This window comes from Culex pipiens, chromosome 2 (assembly GCF_016801865.2).
Source record: "Culex pipiens pallens isolate TS chromosome 2, TS_CPP_V2, whole genome shotgun sequence".
In the NCBI taxonomy this organism is placed as follows: domain Eukaryota; kingdom Metazoa; phylum Arthropoda; class Insecta; order Diptera; family Culicidae; genus Culex; species Culex pipiens.
Window position 1 is genome coordinate 4,564,585 of NC_068938.1, and position 12,247 is coordinate 4,576,831.

The following is a 12,247-nucleotide window of genomic DNA, read 5'->3' on the forward strand; positions in this document are numbered from 1 at the left end:
TATTTTCTAAAAAACTGTTTCTAAAACATTTCGAAAGGGCGTAATATTGAATGAAAAAGATATTTTTTTGAAATGTTAGAGTTGACTTGCCCAACTTTATTTATTTTTAAGATCTTAACTTTCCCTGTTCATATAAATATCTCATAATATTATATTTTTAAAATACTATAAAATGTACATGGAAAGATATTTCGTCGGCTTCTATTTACAGTGTCATCCCTTTTCTGGCAACACGACTTTTTGTCACATTTTCTTACGTCAAAAATATCGGATGATGATATCAGAGATGTTTGAAAATTTCGTGTTTCAACTTTGGTTTTAAAACCATTAAATCCATAAATCAAAACAACCGATTCAGATTCAACTTAACCGGTATAAGCCGGCATTATCAAATTTATTGCCAAACTGAACGCTTCTCCAATCAGCTGTTCTCGATGATGGCGGCATACTTTCTTCATTTAACGACCGTGTCTAATCAATCACGTGCTCTCGCGGTGATAAGACTTACTTTACCGCCAAAAGGCAACCGTTTCTTACAAAAACCAAGTATTAACTTGTCCGCCGGAGTGTAAAATTATGTCAACTAATTAGGAATAAAACAACAAAATCCCTCCCTTGGAAAGCTTCAAAGGAAGGAACAAACATCTCACCCATTTATGACCATCGCCCGAGGGAGATGTCAGCTCTTATCAGCAACCTAGGGATAATTGATAATTCAAATGGTTTCGACTGAAAAAAAAAAAGATTGCTCTACTTTTCGCATCGTGCGACCGTGAGTCTTGCTTCCTTCTTGGTAGCTCATCGCTAATTATACCACACACAGAGGTGCCTGATGAGCAGAGAACGTGAGCTTAAGTCCTACAAGTGATAAGCCACCAAAACACCACTTGATCGATTCGTCCAAATACCGGCGAAATTGATAGACTTGCAAGACTTTTTATTGCCACTTTTCAAAGTGGCGTTGTTTACACAAACACATCAGACACAGATCGAACTTCTTCTTTTTTCTCTCTCTCCTCAATACAAACAACAGCAAACAATTCTCATCTTGGACTTGGAGGGAAGTCGTTTGAGAATGCCTCGTCAACGCCGCGCGTATAAACATCGTGACTAAGATGAATATGCTGCTCAGTATTTGACCCGGAGTGACCGAGAAAAAAAAAACACTTGTACCATAATACCAATGACGCTGTGTCTGGCGAACGTCGAAAGAAAATCGAAGTAATCGAATAAATGTCTTATGTGTAAGAAAAATATTCAATTTATCGTCACAACGTTTTAAATGTCCATGCATTAAACCACCTTTCCATGGGACAATCATGCGATTGTGATCCCCAAAAATATACAAGATACTAAAATTGAGGAAACCACCTGCTACCGCGTGACCAGAATGCGCGGCTGGCTTTGCCAGGGATTCTGCGAAAAATTGTTGTTTGGATTCGCGTGAGCATCCATAACCACTTGTTTGACGAAATGTTTGAACGCTTGGTCGGATTACCATTGATGACTGTCATTTTTTTTTAATTATTTGAAAATTTTAAAAAAGGATTATGATCAGAGGTTTTCAAGTAGGCCTATAAGAAGATAAAACTGAACAATAAAATTAAGAAATAAGAGTAGTTTAGTTTTAGTAAGATTACGCTAAGAACAAGATTGTCCGACAAACCCGACCGGGACGCAGACGCAGAACTCATATATGAGATAATTTTACCTCATATAATGAGTAAATTTGCAACAAAAAATGTTCAAAATTACCTAGGGGAAATATACCCATTTTAATCAGTCTAAGCCGTTCGACCAATTCTAATCACTTTTGCTGTTTTCCGCTATCAAATCAACATTTTCAGATAAATCAACAATGGAGAGTTGCTTGCTAACTTTTATTTGAGCTATTTATTACTTTGGAACAGTCAAAAACACTTTATGAAAGCTGTAATTCATGATCAAAGTGCTGATAGGCCGATAATAGAAATAGGCTGAGAAAGGGTATATTTCCCCTATGAATGTCAAAATTTGTCTCTAAAAATGTGTAATTTTGCGCATTTTCTGTGGAGTTGAGCGGATAGATATTGAGCTATCATCAATTATAAGGAGCATAAACAAACATTGCTTTATAACAAATTATTTTATTATTTCCGTCAACTTTGTATACTTAGGGCTACATCACCACCGTCATTCTGGTCCTCGCCGAATCTATTACAAAATGCTTTACACATCATTATAAGTATGCCTATGTCTCACATTGCAAAGTAATTTATGTAAATATATTTTTCTTAAACTTTTTTGTTTTGCCCCACATGTCCCAAAATCAAAATTTGCAAAGAAGTTAAAAAGTCGTTATATAAGCACGATTATTTTTTTTTTATTTTCTTACTTTTAACATCAAACTCGAGTTCAGCGACCCCATTTTAGTCAAATTTGAATGGTAGATTGCCTATTAAATTCAAAAATGCATTTTTTTAATATTTCATCATCGCCATCTTGGATTTAAGCATTTTAAATCATTTTAGAGTTGTTGAGGGGTAATACTCAAGCTCGACAATCAAAAATTAGACAAAAAAGTTTTTTTCGAGATTCGATTATCCGAAGTGAAATTTTGCCAAGGCCTTCGGATGATCGAGTCTAGACTGTATTTTTACTTTATTTTTTTTATATCATTCTGCACCAATTTTGCTGAAACTTTCACCAGAGTTATGTTTCGACCACCAAAAATGCCTACTTTGTTTGAAAATTGAAAACCTTTTATTTTTAATCAATTTTCATTAAAAGGTTGGAATTTACATGTTTCGTAAATCATGTTTGAATTTTTTAAACAAAACACGATAAAATAACAACAGTTTCAATTACAGTGCCTTTCCGTTTTTGGCAACACCACCTTTTCAAAAAAAAAATTGATTGCCAAAAATCATCGTCAATTATTAAATTGATCATTATTGTGAGAAGTTTTAGATTAGTTTTCGAACTACAATTTTGAAGAAAAATAAAGTTAGGCGTCATCCATAAAGTATGTCACGCTCTAGGAGGGGAGGGGAGGGGGGGTCTGAGCAAGGGTGACATTGAATGTTATAAGTATAGGAAAAGCGTGACAAAGGGGGGAAGGGGGTAAATCTTTGGCTGATTTTAGCGTAACGTACTTTATGGAAGCCTTAGTCTTATTCATCAGTCATTTTTGACGAGAGGAAATGTGTCCAAAAGTCGTGATGCCAAAAACGGTCGAAAAATATCAAGTTTGATGAAATTTGAACTGAACTTGTACTTTGGATTTATGAAATTTCTTGTTTCAAAATTTATACTTGCAGTAGTACTTATTTTTCAAAATTTTAAATAAATTCAAATTCGGACCAACTATCCAAAATTTCAGCAATCGAATAATTTCTGCCATAAACTCCGAAGGAACTTTCCCTATTAACACAATTTTTTTGCGTCATTGGTTCGTTTCTAATAAGTTTGATAGCCGCTCATTCTGGAGTTCGTGTCTTGAGAGATCAATTTGGTATCTTCGAAAATGTTGTTTGTATAGGAAATAATAAAAAAGTACGGACATTTTAATAGAGGGCACCGTTATCGAGGTAAATCTACCTAAAGATCAATTTTTGCGAAAATTATTATATTTCTAGGCAGAGGCGCCGACTCTGGGGGGGCACGGTACTTTTTGCCCCCCCTAAAATTTGGCTGGGGGGGCAGCCCATACATTGTGCCCCCCCAGAAATTTTGGAAGAAAAATATTCTTATATCAAATATATAAAAAAGGAAATAATTGAAAATAATATCTAAAACTTAAATGGAACATTGTTTGTACACACGGATAGAATTCTTGTAAGTTTTGAAAGAAATCGTTTACAATTTTCTGGATTTAGATGCTTTTTTCTAAATCGACAACGTTTTATCTATACCAATGTGCTCTCTAGGAAAATCAGTAAGCTTAGAACAAGAGCACAGAGGCATCGGTGAATGATTTGAGAGATGTCGTCAACATAGATTTTACGGATTTGCTCATAAGATTTCTATCTTTGCATGTTGTTCCAAAAACAAAACCAAGGTACTTTTCCCATAGCACTTCATCTACAATCAAACTTACGCAAACTCTTGCGAAAACAATCATCAAGTTTTCAAACGCAACATTCTAAAATTCTAAAATTCTAAGGTTCTATAATTCTAAAATTCTTAAATTCTTAAAAAAAAAATATTTGTTGTCAAAAGCATTATTTTTAAATTTTCGATTTATTTAAACATTGAATTTTATTGTTATTTCTAAATTACTGATTGTTTAAATTTCTGATTTCCTGCTTTTGATTTCTTAACATTTTCAAGTCATGAGTTTATTTAACCCTAGAATTTTTATACTATTATTTTTTTTTGTTGGAATATTGAATTTTGTGTTTTTTTTCTAAATTGCAGATTTGAAAAATGGATGTTTTTTTAAATGTGTTTTTTTTTTTATTTCTGAAGATCTAAATTTTGGCTTTTTACTTTTATTTTAATTTTTAGAGTATTTGTACTGTTGAATTTCTAGATATCTGATTATTTTTATTATTGACTGTTACTTCTAGAAAATAAGTGACAATATGCCTATGAGAAGGAATTCGCCTTTCAAACATATAAAAAAAATCCCCCTAATTAACATTCTCAATCACGTTTTAATAAATTATTATTTTCTAAAAAAAATAATTCCGGATGAAAAAAAATCGTATCACATCGTAATAAAATTATCAAAATTCGTGATATACAAGAAACATTAACATCTAATCGCCACTCTTACTTATCGATTTCGGAAAACAACTGTGCCCCCCCAACATTTTGGACTAGTCGGCGCCCCTGTTTCTAGGTTTTGTTTGAAAGTGCCCGGGGCAGATAATAAAATATTTTATGTGAAAAGTTCAGAAAACTTCATATAAATTTGTCTAAGAAACTATGAAATTTGGACCTTTAGTTGCTGAAATACAGAAAAGAAACATAAAAAATGGGGTGAAAGTGCCGAAAATTTGAAATAGTAGTTTATGTCACAAGCTGCAAAAAGAAGATTTTTTCAGCACGATCTTACATGTATACATCAAGTTTTACCAAGTTGGATAAATAAGACGAGTGCAGAAAAAATCAAGTTTTGCAATTAGTTGCTTACACCATTTTTTGCAATTCCGAAAAACGCTTTTTGAAAGGAACTTAATGTAAAACTTTCATGTGTTAAGAAATTCACCGTTCACTGTTATTAAAAAGTATTAATTTTGCATGCTGTAATTTTCGATAGAGAAAAGTAGGCCGTTTCAATGTTCCAGAATGACAAGAACAGTAGGTAGTTTCACGACAGAACTGCAAAAATTTTTTTTTTAATCCTTTTGAATAATAAAAATTAAAGCAGGTAAATCAGAAACAGACCTTTTTCCGTAACAAAATATATTTTTTGCATCTTCATTATGAAACTTCTTACTTTTCTTGCCATCTCAAATGACGAAACGACCTACGATTCTTCTCCAAAAATAATAGAAAAATAATTCTTTTCTAACAAGGGCTCTAAAGTTCTACTTTTCAACATACAAATAGGCAAGGGGAAAACCACTCTGCTCATTGCCATCGAGTAGGCTGTGCCCTAAAGTTTCCCAAACGTGCCCGAAGGTGCCCGAGCGAGCCCTGAAGTCAAGAAAAAAAACTGGACGTTGCATAGCAACCGTGTTACTTTGTTTGTTTATAAAGTTTGAACAATTCTGTCGGTGTTGATTTTTTGGTCTTGCTTAGATGAAATTAATTTCCAGTTTTAATTCAATGTTGCAATGTTTGCTCACTTCTTTTTTAGTAAGAAACATTTAGTAAGCCATAGAATGTAATTTGAACAGATACTTTGCTCTTCCAGGAAAAAAAAACTGAAGGAAGTAATTCTGTACAAACCCCTAAGAAATGGTCTCGCCCAGCTCATTCTGTTAATAAATATTTCAGCGATGACTAGAAGCTGGTTCCAGAACTGAACAGTTCGTAGTCGAACGTGGCCGAAAAGCGTGTGTTTCGACAAAATCACCATCATTTCAATAAAATTCAATGAAAAATAAAAAAACGTTTTGAATTAGAGATAACAAGAACATTGAATGAGTTTTACTTGAAACAACGGGTTGAATTTTCACCATTTTGCAATGTTCAAATGATAAAATGTTGCAATCAACGGGGTTACATCTATTTCAACAACAATCACTTTGAAAGCGTTCAAATGGACATAAATCAATGATTTCCTATTTTAAAATTTGTTGTCGATATGTGATCATTTTGTGGAATATGAAACGATTGACCCATACAAAACTAATTTCTCACCTTAAACCTCTTTAGAACATTTTTTGTTTTGTTTTGTTTTGTTTTTTTTTGTACAATTGAAACACATTATAACATATTGAAAAAATAATGCCTTTCCCGAAGCTGGATTTGATTATTTTGAAATTTTGCTTCAACCGAATTCATCCTTAGGAACGAAAAAAGTTACTTTGATATTTTGAAAAAAAAAAAAAACAACTGTCAAAGTCAGAGTGAGGGTGTCCGAGCTTGTGCCTGAAGGCGCCTCAAGGTGCCCGAAGGTGCTCGAGAACGTGCCCGATGGTGCCCAGGGCTCTTTGATCAGAGTGGGTTTCCCCTTGCAAATAGGTGCTATAAAGTTGGACCTTTCAGCACTTGGTAAACCTCATTGGATAAATGTACGGCTCGTGCTGAAACAATCTTCTTTTTGCCACTTATGGCATAAACTCCTATTTTCATTAAGAAAATTATGATACTCTGAAAGTATCAAACTATTCTTATTTTGAAACACCACAATATGATTTTGAAAAAAAATGTTGAAAAAAAGAATAAAATGAGTATGATGCTTTGCAAGTTGAGTATTAATTTTCATTGCTTAACCTTTTTTGAATAATTCTTTTAAAAAATCTCAAGATAAAGATAAATTGAAAAATAGCTGGATAACTGTATCCTTATAAGACATCCGCATCGTGCGTTATTTTGATGTCACTTCCTTTCCCAAGTCCGAAATCATTTCCACTGCAACAAAATAACCCACATACGCTATCGATTCCATTTAAACAAAATTCCAAAACCCAGTCACAATTTAACACCGCGTTCGACCTCACCTTTCTCAGTGATAAGAAGAAATCAATCTTATCAGCTTGGACGCCGTGCGTCGTCACCTTAGTCACAGCCGTCGACACCTCAAAAAAAAAAAAATGATAACCGATTCGCGCGTGTATATCTTTACTAAGAACTGCAGAAATCACCTGCAAATTGAACCCTTCACTACATTTAGGCGCTACTGGACAGCAGAAAAGGTTGACGTAATGATCTCACTAATTAATCCGGGAATCACGTAGCTTCTATTCACTTTATTTATTCAGAAAAACTAAAATTGAGACAATAAAGTGACGACACTCACACAAAAAGTCGCACAATTTATTATCCCCATTAGTGCTAATAACACTGCTACATATGATTTTTCGGCTTAACTTTGAACTTCACACAACAAACTTTTTGTTTCGTTTCATTTCATGCCGTAATTGGGAGCTGATTCAAACTCACTTTTATTCTTTTATTCTTGTTAAAAGAGCCACAATTCTCTCTTCCTCTAAGCTCGCTTTGCTTCACGCTCAATGGGCGTCTTTTTCCTCAATTTTCGTTTTTCCGCCTGTGTTTCGCGTTATTCTCGCGCGTGTTTTTTTTCCGCACTTTTCCTCACCATAAATTTGACACTTGTTGACTATTTTTACCCTGCTTTTTCACACTCACAAAGAACAACGACGTTCGAACTTCAGTCGAACCGCCCGCGGAGACGACGGCGACATCGAAGACCATGTGCATAAAAAGAGGAAGATCCGCGCCTCACTTTATGGCTTAGCTTCTTTTTGGTCACAAAGTAACACTTAGTTTAGTTTAGAAAAATTACCGATTACCGAAAAGTCTACTTAAAACTATTTCAAACTCAGCAAACTAAAAGAATGCAACACCTAAGTCACACCGACTTAAGCCACTTCCAACGAGATGTGAGTGACAACAACGGTACGCGCGCGTTGATCTTCGGGGACAGTCTGATAGTAGCTCCGTTTAGTATATCAGTCTAAAGTTGCTTTCTAGCCAACCCCAAAGTTAACGAGAGCGTAGAATAAGTCTCTCAATCTCTCTCGCGATTTACGGGCGGCTCGCGTGATATGGCGATGGTGTGAGAGAGTCGAGAGAGAAACAGAGCCGGTGTGGTCATAAGCGCACCACGCCAACTTGGATAGCCACGCTTAAACGCGACTTGGTGAGAGCGACTAACTACCTGTTCCGCGCGGAACGCGGAATAATGGCGAGATGACACTAGGGAATGCCTGCAAGTGTGGGTGATTTTAGAGTGTGCAGAATTACAGGGTTGGCAAATTATGACAAATAAAAATTAAGGTTTCTTTTTCACTTCATTTGTTAATCGAAAGAACAAATTATATATTTTATTAAAATCCGGAACAGTTCCCAAAAAATCAAGAGACAAAAGAAGTATGTTATATAAATATTGCCTTATCCTTTATACATCTTTTGTATACGATTGTTACAGTATTTATGTCAAAAATAATTTTTAAAGTTCAGTAAATTTAAAAAAATGAACATTTTTAAACAAGTTTTAGAAATTGTTTTTGTTTTGCTTTTTATGGGTTTGGATTCACTGGACTGGAAATTCAGAAGTCAGAAATTATTTTTTTTAAGCAAAATGTTCAAAATTTGACAATATTTTAAGCATTTATTATTAGTTAATTTATCAAAGTTGCGAAAGTCACAAAATCTGTGAAATTAGCTCCAGGCCGTTAAATTTAGTCAATACAGTCATGCCCCGGTTTTGCACGCCTCGGTTTTGCACTGCCCCGGTTTAAATTCGTTCAGCTGCCTCGGTTAAGTCCAGTGCTTGACTGAAGCACTGAGCTTATGAGATTTTAGCTATCCATTGCAGATATAGTTACATGAAAATTTTCACATAACTACGTATTTATCCTGTATTTTTAAAATGCCATATTTCTCGAAAAAATATTCAAAACTATTTTTATTACAATATGGGTACCAAATGATCGGATTTTTTCATACATTTCGAATGTTATAACAACATTTTTGAAAATACTCAAAATTTTTAACAAAACTACGTACTTTCGAAAAAATACTAAAAATTTCAGTTTTTCACAATATGGGTATCTAATGATTGGGATTTTTCCATAACTTTCGAATGTAAAGACAACATTTTTTAAAATACTCAAAATTTTCACAAAACTACGTATTTAAAAAAAAATTACTCAATATTTAAGTTTTTTACAATATGGATAGCAAGCGATCGGGATTTTTTCATACATTTCGAAAGCAATAACTTTTTTTTGAAAATTCTCAAAATTTCCACAAAACTACGTATTTTTGAAAAAATCTCAAAATTTCATTTCATACAATATTGCTATCAAACGATCAGGATTTTTCATACATTTCGAATGTAAAAACAACATTTTTTGAATTTACTCAAAATTTTCACAAAACTATGTATTTTCGAAAAAATATTTAAAATTTAAGGTTTTTACAACATGGGTATCGAACGATCTGAATTTTTTCATACATTTTGAATGTAATAACATATTTTTTTGAAAATACTCAACATTTTCACAAAACTACGTATTATTGAAAAATACTCAAATTTTCGGTTATTGCTTCCCATATTGTGGAAAAGAGAAATATTTTAGTACTTTTTAGAAAATACGTAGTTTTGTGAAAATTTAAAATATTTTCAAAAAAATATGTTTTTACATTCGACATGTTTAAAAAATTCCGATCATTTCATACCCATATCGTGAAAAACTGAAAATTTTGGTACTTTTTTGAAAATACGTAAATTTGTGAAAATTTTGAATGTATTCAAAAAAATTTGGTTTTACATTCGAAATGTATGAAAAAATCTCGATCATTTGATACCCATATTGTAAAAAACTGAAATTCGGAGTTTTTTTCCGAAAATACGCTGCTTTGTGAAAATTTTGAGTATTTTCAAAAAATGTTGTTATTACATTCGAAATATATGAAAAAATTGCGCTCATTTGATACCCATATTGTTAAAAACTGAAATTTTTAGTATTTTTTCGAAAATGGCATTTTCAAAATACAGGAAAAATACGTATTTTTGTGTAAATTTTCATGTAATTATAATTGCAATGGATAGCTGCCAACATCCCGATTTCAGAACACTGTATTTTTTTATATTTGCACGATTTTTTATACGACTATAGCCAATGTCTCCCATATAGCCAAAATCCCATAAGCTCTGTGCTTCAGTTATGCACGCCTCGGTTTTGCATCCCCCATATGCGGTGCTAAACCGAGGCATGACTGTACCGTAAAATCATGCAAAATTTAAAAAAAAATCATGAATTTTGATTTTTTACGATACATTTTGGCAGTCCACATGAAAATGGTGCATAACAAATTGTTGTAAATTTGTTCAGAACGATGTTATGTTTCAAGTATTTTTAATTACTCTGTAGACAAATTTCAGCGATCAATAAACGCAAATCATCTGGAAATCTTGATTTAATTTTCGAATCTTTGTATATTTTTTACAAATAAGGATAAACAAGTTGCATAACGTATTGAAAAAATTATTTTTGGAAAAAAATGTTTATCAGCATACATAAAAAAAGTTAGACAAATCAATTGAGATGGAAATTTACTTGAACTTCTCAAACCACACTAATTTTCTTCTGCTAGAGACCATCAACATAGATTTTTCCAATATTTGTTTTAATATTTTGCTTTAGCAATTATATCAGTTAAGTGTATTGAATATATTTCTGCATAACATTCTGGTGTTGAATTTCTGAAATATAATTAAAATTCAAATAGCTGAAAGCCTGATAAAACATCATGTAAAAAACACATAATTGAACTCATAATATTAATACAAATCAACTAAAATCACATATTTTTACTTTATTTTAGCAGTTTTCATGGTGCCGTAAAATTGCCGTGAAGTTCAGACAATTTTTAATTTCAAGCCGCGAAATCACGTGTTTTTTTGCCGGGGAATGATATTTTACTTTTGTTATGGTTATTATTTACTGTTTCATGCTAAATAGTGAAACATAGAGGGAGGTAAACATTTTTGTCATTTTGGGCTGAATTTAAATATTTGCATACCGTAAACCGGGGTGACTTTGACAGGATTTCAATTTGTTTTTGAAATATTTTCCAACAGGTAAGGCTTTTCTCAAGATTATTATTTTTATAACATGTACACAAAGTCCATGCACTATTTTCGAAAAAATGTTTTTTTTTCAATAGTGTTTAGAAAAATAGTTACGTTAAAAATTCTTAGTTTAAATTCCGGGGTGACTTTGATAGTCATAGTTTTTCTTGTTAAAATCATATTTAAGATGTTCAAACTTTATTTGTGCGTTAAATGTACCATCACTAAAGTAGCTAATATAGTTTTTAGGAAAAAAATCAATGTTTATATTTATTTAACTAAATTTATTAGCTTTTTAACAAAAAACATATAAATTTTAGGTAAAATTGTTAAAAGTCGGAATTTTGCCTGAAATTTGTTAAAACTAGTTTTTAATTTAGGAATAAAATAAAGTTTTTTAATAGAACAAAAAAAATAATGATTTTCGAAAATCCACATTTTTTAGATAGATCAGAATCATCTGAACTAATTTTAGTTCACCATGTTGTAAAAAAATGCTGTCTTCCAAACAAAAACAACAAACTCTGATAGTGAGTTTTTGTCAACCCTGTCCATCAAGTGCCTAGATTAAGTCACATCCGCACTGTTTTTAAGCGCGTACACACCCCTCTCATTTAACACACTACCACCGTATCCTGCACACACGTGAATCATTCACAATTTCTGGCTGCTTCGTTTAACCGTTTCAGCTGCCAATATTGTAAGTTTGCTCACGCGCCATAAAATTGAACCAAAAGTTACGCGCGTCTTATCGTGAAATGCGCTCTCTCTCCCGCGCACAAATTGGCAACGCTTCTTTTCTCTCTCTCTATAGTTGAGCGCTGTGTCGCACTTAAGTACCACTTAAGTATGCTTCATTAACTAGGGCCGCTGATGTGACTAACGACGAATGATAGAATGCTGGACCGTACCGGAGCGTTTCTTCGTTGCTAATTTATCGACGGAAAAGAAGGTAGAGTCGGTTGATGACGCTCGGATGAGCTCGGAAACACTAACTCAGGGTGGTTCAAGTTCCGCTTTGATGCTAGGTGATATATTAGACGAGAG

At 33.0% G+C, this 12,247-nt stretch overlaps 1 protein-coding gene across 1 annotated transcript in view; it reads right to left on the bottom strand.

Moving 5' to 3' along the window:
- The window catches only part of LOC120412478 (sodium- and chloride-dependent GABA transporter ine-like), a 38,985-nt gene extending 31,807 nt beyond the window's left edge, over positions 1-7,178 (bottom strand). Inside the window, exon 1 of the mRNA XM_039572967.2 lies at positions 7,098-7,178. The gene's annotated coding sequence lies outside the window, so the exon portion shown is untranslated. The remainder of the gene's footprint in view (positions 1-7,097) is intronic.
- Positions 7,179-12,247: the final 5,069 nt, after the last annotated feature.